This window comes from Panthera onca, chromosome B3 (genome assembly GCF_046562875.1).
Source record: "Panthera onca isolate mPanOnc1 chromosome B3, mPanOnc1 haplotype 2, whole genome shotgun sequence".
Classification (NCBI taxonomy): Eukaryota; Metazoa; Chordata; class Mammalia; order Carnivora; family Felidae; genus Panthera; species Panthera onca.
The window spans coordinates 122,774,835-122,786,892 of NC_138344.1; the positions used below are offsets into that span (position 1 = coordinate 122,774,835).

General features: G+C 40.2%; 1 protein-coding gene across 14 annotated transcripts in view; it reads left to right on the forward strand.

Moving 5' to 3' along the window:
* NRXN3 (neurexin 3) overlaps positions 1–12,058 on the forward strand; it is a 1,572,196-nt gene that overhangs the window by 729,315 nt on the left and 830,823 nt on the right. The gene's annotated exons all lie outside the window — the stretch shown is intronic.

Consider the following 12,058-nt stretch of genomic DNA (forward strand, 5'->3'; position numbering starts at 1 on the left):
AACACTGTTGATATGGAAGCATATTTGTTGAAACATACTGAAGCCTGTGGTATAAGGCAGTATGGTCGTTCTGTGGTCTCAAAGGAAGACTCACTGTTAGTTGAGCTTATTTCAGTTGGGTCTTGTAAATCAAGTGTTATCTAAGAAGAGAACACAGGAGGGCACCAGAGAACAAGAAACAAAACAAAACAAAACAAAACAAAACACTGAAGCGCTAGTTCTGGAATAGAGACCTTTGCTAAAGTTATCATGACTCTGCAGTCTGTTTCTAGCTCAGGTAGATGCCTAGACATGACCAGGAAGGGGACATGTATGAGGAGAACCTAGAGAGTGGCCTTACACACATGATGTGGAGAACCTAGAAAGTGGGCTTGCATACATGATGCTCTGAAGCATTTTAAAGTTTCCCATTGACCCATCCACAGTGCTTTTTCTAGAGTTGAAACCTATTGCCTGATTCATAAACCAAAGGACCTCCAACTTTTCTTCAGATGTCTTTCTTCTGGGCCCATCGACACATAGCTGGTCTTTCTGATAGTGGAGATCCAAGGGTGCTGCTTAAGAAGACAGAGCCAATAGGTTTAAATACTGACCCACTTCCATGAACTTCTGTGCCTAAGCAGACAACTCCCACGAACATGGGAAAGTTAAGTCATTCACTGTGGTTGAGATGACAGTGATTTACCAATTTCTGGCACTGAGCTGTGCTTAGAATTTGAAAATCACTAACCATGGTTCCTATGACATCATTAGATACAACCCATGATGTCTCTGGGAAGTTGTGGCACTTCTTAGGTGACAACAGTCAATGAAAACCCAGGTTTTGTGGCTCAAAGTTCTGTGGGTATACATGTATGAATATATACAGCCCTAATCTGCTCCATCTGGCTCTGGAATACTCAGCCCACATTCCCGGTTGCCTACTAGTCATTCTGACGTGTATATCCCCTGAACCTCTCAAACTCATGATGTTCAAAATACAGCTTATCAGTCTTTCATTCAATCCCATCTCTCCTTTTTTGTTTTGTTTTGTTTTGTTTTGTTTCATTTCATCTAAAATAAGTGGCAAGACCAAGTCAAAGGGGCTGGAAATCTTGAATTAATCTTCAGTTTTGCCCCCCTCTACTCCCTAACTCTGTCATCCAGCTGGTCACCTCTCTCTTCATACCTTTCATTTGCTTCTCTCTGCTTTAGAGTATTTTAAATGCAATACTGTTTATTTGCTTCTTTCATAAATTCTGTAGTCTGTCTGTTGTGGTCTTAATCTAATCTACCCCAAACTGTTCTTCTTTTTAAGCACATAGGCTCTAGAACTCGACCAGTGGTCTCTAAACTACAATCTGCATGCCAGATATTCCCCACCATCTCTTCTCATAAATAAACTCTTATTGGAACACAGGAATGAACTATGCTCACGGTAAAAAAGGCAGGAAAAAAAGAGTATGTGTTATATGTTTCCATTTATATAAATCTAGAAAATGCAAACTAATATATAGTAACAGTGCAGATCATGGATTGCCTAGGAAGGGCATGAGGAAGGAGTGACAAAGTAGCTTTTGGGGGTGATAGATATGGTCCTTATCTTTATGATGTTGATGATATCATGGACCTATTCATATGTCAAAACTTATCAAATCATTAACCTTAAAAATTTTATTGTATGTCAGTTATGCCTCAATTTAAAAGAAAATATTGTGTTTAACATTCAGCATCAGGTATTTCATATTCTCATCCTTAGCCTGAAGAGTTACTTGTGTCTTGATAGGTCACTAGAGTGGTTTCTCAGAGTCCTACACTCCCACTGTTACTAGTTGTAAGAATTGGGCCACATCACTTAACTTTTTTGTGCTTTTGAAAACTCACTGAAGACAAAGGCATACTGGACTTGATTATCTTCAAGTCACCTTCTAAATTTCTGGAGCTCTCATCTCTATTTGATTGATTGATTTCTTTGTTTTTGAGAGAGGACAGAGCGTGAGTGGGGGAGGGGCAGGGAGAGAGAGGGAGACACAGAATCCAAAGCAGGATCCAGGCTGTGAGCTGTCAGCACAGAGCCTGATGCGGGGCTTGAACCCATGAACCACAAGATAATGACATGAGCCAAAGTTGGACACTTAACCGACTGAGCAACCCAGGTGCCCCATCTCATCTTTAAAGATTCATCTCACAAATAGTTTGGGAGTACCTGTACTCACTTAGGTAGTATGTTAATGGTATTTGTCTACCCTTTCCTTGCTATAGGTGCTGCCTTGGCTATAAGATATGCTTTTTTCCTAAGTATCGTATCCCTCTTTGACATTGCAGGGACTTCTGTCATAAAATATTTCTTTATAATAATAGAGAAATATTAGTTTCCTTGTTTCATTAAATTACCCTTGTGGATTGCACGTCATACAATTTAGCCTCCCAAATTCATCTCCTTTTGAAAATTTAACAATAATAGGATGTTTTTAGTTAGGTTGAAAAACCATAATTTACAAAAAAATAATTAGAGAATGAATGTTTTATGAGAATATGACAGACTTTAGAATAGAAGATATCAGTGATAAATTCTCCATCTCTTAGGGCCTTGTAAATGACACCGGTTTCACACAGTGGCCTTAAAGTTGAGTTCACTGTTACAGGAATCTGTAAGCTTCTTAAGACATCCTAAAGCCTGTGGTCGAACAGTGAGAGGAGAATTTGCTGGAACTTCTCCAAAGCCCAAGTGCTTAAAGCCCAAATGACCCAATGCTAGCCTTGCTTATCTCTAGGGAAGTTTCCTTAGCAACATACGAGCAGTGTTAGAATGCTTAAAGGAATACGTTTTTAACATTGGTGTAAATTGGACACTGAAGAAATAAGAATACTACAGTTATATTTAATTAAGCAATTATTGTTGACATCAAGATAGGCTGTTGGAGTAGCTATTTCATGAATGGTTAACTATTCATTTATCAGTCTACATGGAATTAAATGTGGAAAGGGAGCTGGTACCAGACACATTCCCCATGTTATATTGTGTATCTCTCACCATAGCCCCTTGATGAAAGCAATTGTTCTTATTAATTTACAATTAGGAGAGACTGAGGCTAGGAGATGTTTAGGTGTTTGTCCAAGGTCACACAGCTAGTATGTACTGGAACAGGAATTTGAAGGCAAGTCTGGCTAACTTGAAATCTAGAGTTCCTTCTCATGCCCCACTGACTTACTACTTATTGTGAGGCATTTGCATTATCATTCAGCTGTTTCCTTCACCTGGTGTTTTAGTGTGCTGGTTTTAGTTTCTTTGGGACATCCTGCTGGCCTGCATGAGAGATTATGAAACTGTGCTCTAACTGTGGTAGAATGTTATCTCCACAAGCTCCCATGACACCACTGGTATACCAGGAAAGATGGATAATCCTAGGTGGGGGTGGGGGTGGAAAAATCTCAGCCTTTATCTCAGTGACATCAGGATTTTATTTATTTTTTTCTCTATGCAAATTTTGCATGGGCCTTGTGGAGTTTTAGGGGTTGAGTTTATTTTGGTTTAACAACAAAGAATTCAGTTCTTTAGGGCATTTTTTCTTCCTTTGTGTTCCTGGAACTTCTATTTCCCATCTGACCCTTTATGAAATATGAGTTGCATTTCTTTGTCTGCAAAAGACATCCAGGAGTTTGTCTCTTTGTCTCCAGCCTCACTCCCTAGCCTTGTAGGCTTTGTATTTGAAGGGCCAGAATGATTTTTCTAAAACAATAATCTGATCATATCACTCCCTGTGGCATGTGGGAAATCACTTTGACATTCCAAGTACACTCACAGGCTGCTATAGAGGTCAGGGAACAGAAAGGGACATAGACCAAATTGAGATATGTAATTATATGGGCCATTAAATTAATGCACACAACAAGAAGCAAGGAGAAAGAGATCAGGCAGATGACTGCACTTAAGATAGTGTGCAAGGAGGATGGAAAAACTACTCTGATTGAATCCTTGTTACATGATGTGCATATGTCTCGTTCTCTCTCTGCCATATCAGTCTTCTCTGCTGATGGGGTGGCTACGAGGGTAAGAGTTGAGAGGTCCTAAGCAGCGGAGAGGTCTCTGGGGCCATCACACACTTGACCTACTGGAGAAACACAAGAGCAGGTAGATCTGGCCACGGCTATAAATCACCAGTTAGTTTGACAGCCAGATATAAGTTTTATGTGTGTGTCTCAAGCAGAGAAAAAATGGGGCGAGAATGGATCCATAATGAGTGTCATTAATGAGTTGACCAAGTTAGGGTTGACAGCTATCAATCAGATATGGTCTCAGATTCATAAATATTTAAAGTTTATTAGGTACATCTATTCCTTTTCTCTGGGCAAGTACTTCTCTGTTCCATTCCTTTTATCTTTGTTTAAAATATATATGCTCTGATTATTTTCTGTGTTTAACAGGACTCAGAGGTTACGTATTTGCTCTCTATACTTAACATTTCCTGTGAGTTTTATTCAAACCACTTGTTTTTATTGTTACCTGTAGCAAAATTGAATAATGTAAATAATATAGCAAACACACATGGCAACCTATTTAAGATATTCCAAGAGCTCTTTTTGGTCTAGAAGATAAAAAAAAAATACAAATAAGATACAAAATCTTATTTTGTATGTTATTGCAACAAAAGGCCTCAAAATCTGCTCCTGGCTACCTCTTTGGGCTCACCTCCTCCCTCTTATAAAAATGCTCTAAACCTGCCTACCATATGAAACTACTCACCATTCCCTGAACTTGCTAGCCTCTCTAAACTCTGCACATGGTACAGAGTCTTCTTCCATCTGGTCTACCTGGAGCAGTAGTTCCTGTTCATACTTTAAGGAGCATAAGCCCCTCTTTCTCTAAGAAGTCTTACTTGAATGCCACTATCTTTCTGGACTCCAAACCTAGACCAAAAGGCACACACACATACACACACACACGTATGTACACAAATACCTTCTCCCTCTCACTGTGTCCCGAAGGTATAGTAAGAAGGGTTCACCCAAGTGTTCAAGCACTTAAAGCACCGTATTTCATTTTCTACATGACTGTCTCCTCCAGTAGACTCTAACTTGATCCAGGGATCTTAATATATTTCTCCTTTTATCCCTAGCCACTAGCCAAAGCATAGCATGTTACAAAGAACAGTATCTGATGGGTTAGTGAGATAATGAATATTTAATAACAAACAAATGTTATTGTGCAACCATTGGATGCATATTTGTTCTTAGAGTAAGAAGAATTTTTATCCTTGTCATTTTAAAATTTAGTCCTTGTGGGACTTTCTTTCCCCTCTGTTTTTCCTTTGAACTGTTTTAAAGCACCATTTATTCCTATTACTTAATTTAAAAATCACTTAAATGTGTTTTTGTAAATAAGCAATAACAACAGGTATTGCTAATCTGTTGGCACCTACCATGTGCCAAGCTGTATATTGGAACTTGTCTTTCTATTGATCCAAGGGAGCTGAATCAAATCGCAACACTGATGAATGGCAGCTAGGATTATGAATCAGTGGAAGCATACCTAGCTTCAAACAGTATAATTAGATGTAATAAGCACATAACCACATTTTCTCCTCATTTCCATGTAGAGCATGTTAGAGCCATTTGAATTTCAATGTCCATAAGCTGAATTTATTATATACATTAATATAAACACATGTTGAGTATCACATCTAGGCCTTGGACTAGAACCTGAAAAAGATAGATACAGTCTCTGGCCACATGGAGTTTCCAGCCAGCATCATCTCAAAGTCAGTGGGAAATAGGTTATTGAGATGAGAGTGACCCACCTGAAATCCAGTGGGAGAACTTGAGTTCCTACATATGCAGGCAGGTCCCAGTCAGTGTAAACTCATTGTATCATCAAACACCCCAATATACAAGTGTCCCCTCCCCTAGCAGCATGATCTAAGGCCCACATAGATTTACCTTCTCTTATTCTTTTCCATGACACTCCTTAGGATTTCCTTGCTGCCTTACGTACTCACGCCCATTCTTACCCAGACTGAATATCAGTTCAAAGAAGCATCTCTGTTCCTCCACCTCATTGCTATTCCCAGATCTCCACTTCTGCTCCTGCAGAAGCAACAGTGGTCTGGATTTGTTCACAACTAACATTCCTCATCCATCCAAAAGGCAGGTTAGTATAAGAATGAGCACTTTGCCCTCTAATAGTCCTGGCTTTGGATCTACTTACTAGTTACTTGCTCTTGGCCAGGATAGTTTCAAATCTCTGTTTCTTACTCTTATGATCTATAAAATGGGATTATAATACTAACTTCACAGGATTGTAAGAATTGAATATTAAGCCCCGACATGAAGCATAGCAGTTATTTCATGCCCCATCGTCCCTAATAGTCTCCTCCATCCTTTTACCCTAGCACACCTATGCCAGCTCTGGAACTGTCTAATCACCCTCTGAAATGGACAAGGACCCTAAATGTGCTTTTCATTCTAAAAGATCCACACAATTAGAAAAAAGGGTATGAAAGGGAAGCATCATTTACAGTCTTAGACTATCTGAAAGAACTTGCTTCTGGGTCAGAGAATAGAAAGAATTGTGAGCATGTCTTTTAGCCACAGTGGACTGATGTTGGGTTGGAGGTAAAAGGTCATCTGAGTAGACAGTACAGTGAGGAGCCAATGTGCACACAGCTCTGGAGGCAGTGCATGTGTTTGTCTTCTTGACTCACCCCACATAACATAGGTCACAAAGCTCCATGCTTCAAGCATGGAACCATCACATAAGCTCTCCCAAGTCCTTCTTAATCCCCCTCCTCAGAACACCATTTCCTCTTCCCTCCCCAGCTAGCTTATCACCAGCCTCCAACAGAATTGTTGCTGATTCTTCCAGTCTTCTTGTGATCTGCAGCAGCCTTGTCTCTGACTCTGAACTCTTCCTGTTTTCACAATGGGCCTCTGTCCCCATCCATGGGGGCTATGATGAGTGATTCAGAGCTTCCCATATACCAGACATGAAAGGTTTGGCAAAAAGAAATAATAAGTTTGCTGAATTACACATTTGACATAATTTTTTCCAAGTGTGGTTGGTACCTAAAAATCTGCCAAATATATCAGAATGGGAAAGAATTCCTAGTAATATACAAAATGAAACAAAAATTAATATCTTGAGAAGATGTATTTAAAACCATTTCTTTACCAAACAATTGTTGATAAGGGTATATTATTTAAAAATCATAAATAGCTCTAAATGATCTATAAGTGATATTTTGTTACCCACTGGTATTGATCTCAAATGCTGATTTACTGAGTAATAAAAATATTTGGCTCACGACAAAGTTGAAGTGTATGGATAAAACACTGCTTTGGAGTCAAAGAGATACGGGCTTGAATCTTGTTTCTGTCACTTTCACCTTAAATACCCTCATTTGTGTTGCTTAAACCCTCTGAGTCTCATGGCTTTTTCTCGTAAAATAGGATGAGGAACCCACACTTCAGACAGTATTAAATAACTATACTTACAAGAGTTAAGTGGGAAGTAGGAAATGGTCCACAATAGGTGGCCTTTCTCTCTCCATTTCTTCCTCAACCCATAACAGGGAGAGAGAGAGGGAGGGAAAAAGAAGAAAGGGAAGAGGGGGAGAGAGGGAGAGTAGGAGGTGGGGGAGGGAGGAAGAAACCTTTTTTGAAAACCATCACTTTACTTGGAGGTATCATGTTCTAAGTTGGCTCCATCATGTGATGGAGTTATTTTAAGGATATCTCCCATGATAGGATACTGTTCCAATTTGTTTTGCTATGGGCTTCTACTTCAGGCCTTGAATGTGTGTTTCACAGTTATATCGGTGGTAGGGTGAAAGACATTTAAACCATCACTGTGATTGGTAACGTCCCTTTAGTATGCACTGTTCCCTTAGCATGCACTGGGCACTAGTTACTACTAAATGTTTTACATGTATTGCCTTGACTAATCCTCACAAAGCCTTGTGAAGTAGTTACTATTCTTTTTTAAAATTTTATTTTTAGAGAGGGAGAGAGTGTGTATGGGTAGATGAGAGGGGCAGAAGAAGAGAGAGAGAGAATCTTAAGCAGGCTCCATGCTAAGCATGGAGCCTGATGTTGGGCTCGACTCTGGAATCATGACCTGAGCTGAAATCAAGAGTTAGATGCTTCACCAGCTGAGCCGCCCACATGCCCCTAGGAGTTACTGTTCTTGTTCTCTGCTATGCATATGGGGAAGAAGAGTTGTAATGAGTTTAAGAAATTGGTAGGAAGGGCTTCTATGTGGTACTATTTGACTTAGGTTCAGAGAGGCATACGGATAAACTGATGAAATAACAAGATGCAATCCTGGGGCAGTTGGAGTACTACCTGTGTTATGAGAGGTGAGGTTATAAAGATTTATGCTGCAGCCAGATCCCCAAGGTCTTTATGTGCCTTCGTTGTACCTAGACACTTAGGGGCCTTGGGGGATTTTAAGTAGGAATGGGCATGAAGAAATTTCTGTTGTAGAACAATAATTTTGACCACATTGTGAAAGGTTGATCGATTGTGAGAGTGAGAACACACCTTTAGCAATACCTGAAGTGGGAGTGGAGGAAGGCCAGAACCAGTACAGCAGAGGTGGGATCTCATGGAGTGAGCAGATTCAGGCCTCCCCTGGGACATGGAAGTGCCTACCTTGGCTGTAGTTTGGGTGCAGAAGGTGAAAGAAAAGAGAGGGTCCAGGAGGGACTTCATGGCTTGAGGAACTGGATGGGGATGACCTTAAGATAGATGTTGGAGGCGAGAGGGTTGGGGAGGTAAGAGAAGCATAGGACATAACCTGGAAAAAAATCAAAATACAGAACAGAGTTGAGGAAAGAAGTAAAGGTTGGCAAAAGACACATAAAAAGTCCAGAGTTCTGGAATCTGAATTCTTTGCATTATCCACAGATGCTTCTTATCAAGTTTATTTTTTAATGTTTATTTATTTTTGAGAGAGAGAGAGACAGAGAGAGCATAAGTGGGGGAGGGACAGAGAGAGAGAGACACACACAGAATCCACAGCAGGCTCCAGGCTCTGAGCTCTCAGCACAGAGCCCAACGTGGGACTCGAACTCATGAACCGTAAGACCATGACCTGAGCAGAAGTCAGATGTTTAACTGACTGAGCCACCCAGGTGCCCCATCTTCTTATCAAGTTTAAAATATTAGAACCATGGACCTAGACTGCTCCTTAGCTGCTATGAAAAGCAGCTGTCTGAAAGTTAAAATGACAGGATTGTTGCATGCATGTAAGTGGCATCCCCCTGGGTGAGATGTGCTGCTTGTCATCCTATATAGTTCACAAACAGAGGAGTTCATTTTATTAAAGTGGAAAAACCCAATACTGTTCAAAATACATGCTTCCAAATACTTTTATTTGTTCTGTGTTCTGGCAGCATTTTAAAGATAAAGATCTTGAGTTTTATTTTTCTAGGAGAGAGATTTGCCTCTGAGCGATTTGACAAATATTGAGATTTTTCTTAATCTATTTTGTTCCCCTGTCATTTTCTCTATATGTTTCTCTCTTCTCCCATTTTATTTTGCCACCTTTTTCTTCTTTGCCTTTGTCTTCTTTCCACCTGGAAATTAAAGCCATGTTCATTGCATTGAGCTAGTTAATTGGTTTAATAGATGTATATATTTGTGTGTGTGTAGGGCATGTGTAGATTATTTCACTGTGAGTATTTATCTTTGTATCTCTTAGCCATCCTTGGTTCATCCCTTGGCCGATAGAAGTTGTGTAGTATAATAGTTAAGGCCAAAGTGGAACCAGACTGCCCAGATTGAAATCCCAGCAACTAGTACATATGTGACCTTGAAAATTGGCGGAACTTTCTCCTGCCTTGGTTTTCTTAAGGGTAAAGTGTGGATATTAATTGGACCTAGGTATCAGTCAGCTCAGTTCAGTAATGCTACATTAACAAATGTGTCTCTGCAATGTTAGTTACTTTAAAGAACAGAGTTTTATTTCCCACTCACATTAATGGTCATCGTGGTTCTGCTGTGGCTCTGCTTCACGTCCTCTTCTGGACCCTGGCCAAGGAACAGCCCTAATCTGTCACCTCTTGGACTTGTGGCAAAGGGAAAAGAGAGGTGGCAGAGCCATGTAATCACTCTTAAACCTTCTAAGTGGCCCAGGCCACTTCTGCTTACATGCCTTTGGCAATGGAGGAAGTCACACATAGTGCCTGGCATGATGGGACAGGAAATACAATTCTCCAGAAAGAATGGACCTATTAGGAATGGACTGTTAGGAAGGGAGAGCATATTTTGTCAACAAATAATATAATCATGACAACCTTATGGGATTGATGTGAGTATTAAATTAATTAATGTAGGAAAAACACTCAGAATGGTGTCCAGCGACTGCTGTTTGGTAAGTAAAATATACATACTTGCTGTTATTAGCAGAGTCTAATGCAAGTATGAGAAGAATAAGAAATATATTCATTTACTCTTTACCATTGAGAATTCACTTTGCATGCCAAGGACAGTGCTATGTGAAGTTGTGAAGGACACAGACATGAAGATGTTGGTCCCTGACTTATAGGACCTTTGTAGTCCTGCATGAAAATATGAAGCGGAAGGATAGTTAATGACTCAGACCTCCTGATAGACCAGATAACCCACTGGTAGGGTACCCAGTGCACACTGGTGGACCCCTTTCTCCCACACAATTTGTTTTTACTTGTGTAACACTTTCAGAAGACTATGAGCTCCTTGGTTATAGTTAGTGTGTCTTTTTCATCTTTGCACCCTCAGAAACTTCCACAATGCCTTTATAGTAGGTACTGGCCAATTAGAAACTCTTCTTCCTTTATACAGCCTGGAAGTGGGGTGGTGATTTCACCCTGATCAGTAGGAACAATTACCTTCTGCTTGATGTCCCAGCTTTATCAGGAATTCAAGGTGCATGGATAAAGCAGTCAGCAGTCTGAAGTTCACTTCCATGCTGTGTATGCAAATCGCTGCACAAAGTTATAAAGACAGCCTATAGAGATTAGCCACATTTGCCAAGCTAGCCACTTCGCATGCTTGCCCAAGGCCACACTTGCTGCATGAAGAACCATTTGTATTTAAGTCTTACTTAGAGGGAGACAAATAATTTGAATCAAAATACCCTTGATCTATTTTTATTAATGCTCTGGTTTTAATTTTTTCCTCTATGTGCTTGTCTTGCAAGTTTTATTTTAGTGGGTGTCATAAAGAGATGATATTTCTAGTGAGATGGAGAGCTATAATTTCTCATATTTTGAAACGTAACATACATATTATTTTAAGAGGTGGGGGGAAGGATCATCATCTTAGTGAACTAGGGCCAGAATAGAGTGGTAGTTCTGCTAATCTAGCCTCCTGGATTCTCCAGTTGCACAAAGCAGATGTTAAGAGGATAAGAGGGTGCACTCAGGTGATAGGACCATCCTGCATTTCAACTGGCTGTGTTCACAGTGGGAGATCAGCTAATGCCATCAATCTCATAAGCCAGTAGACCCTGTAATTATCATCGGAAGGAGACAGGCTGGAAATATCACTCCTTTTACATTCTTATCTCAGAGTTAGTACTTTCTGGTGTGGGAAGGAGGTCCTGCACACATAGGGGTTGATATGGAAATGCCGTTTCACAAAGCTCTTTGTCTCGGGATACTTATAAAACCTAGTGACTGTATCTTTATATCTAAAATAAAGTCCCTCTTCTGAGATATGGTAATTATTTAGAAACATAGAGCCTGAAGGGACTTTGGGTATGGAGACCATATCTCTTAGCTTCTGTCTTGAATAAAGCTAAGCTAGTTAAGAGTAATGGTGTTCTTACCTTCTCACAAGCCCTCCATGGTCCTTATGGGACCATAGGTCCTCATTGCAGAGAGCCTGGTGATTGCCCTCAGAGAGCTATGCATTTCCTCACAACCTCAAGAGTTTGGTCACTATTTGGTAATTTGAAACCACAGTCCCTACATCTGCCTTTAATGGTGATAGCAGACCACTGTCTTCTGTTCTCTTTGTATTTCTAGACTGTAGGCAGCTAGAGGTTAATGGGGAGAACTCTGTCTGTGGAGTTCCATCTGTGAAGCCTAGATTCTTG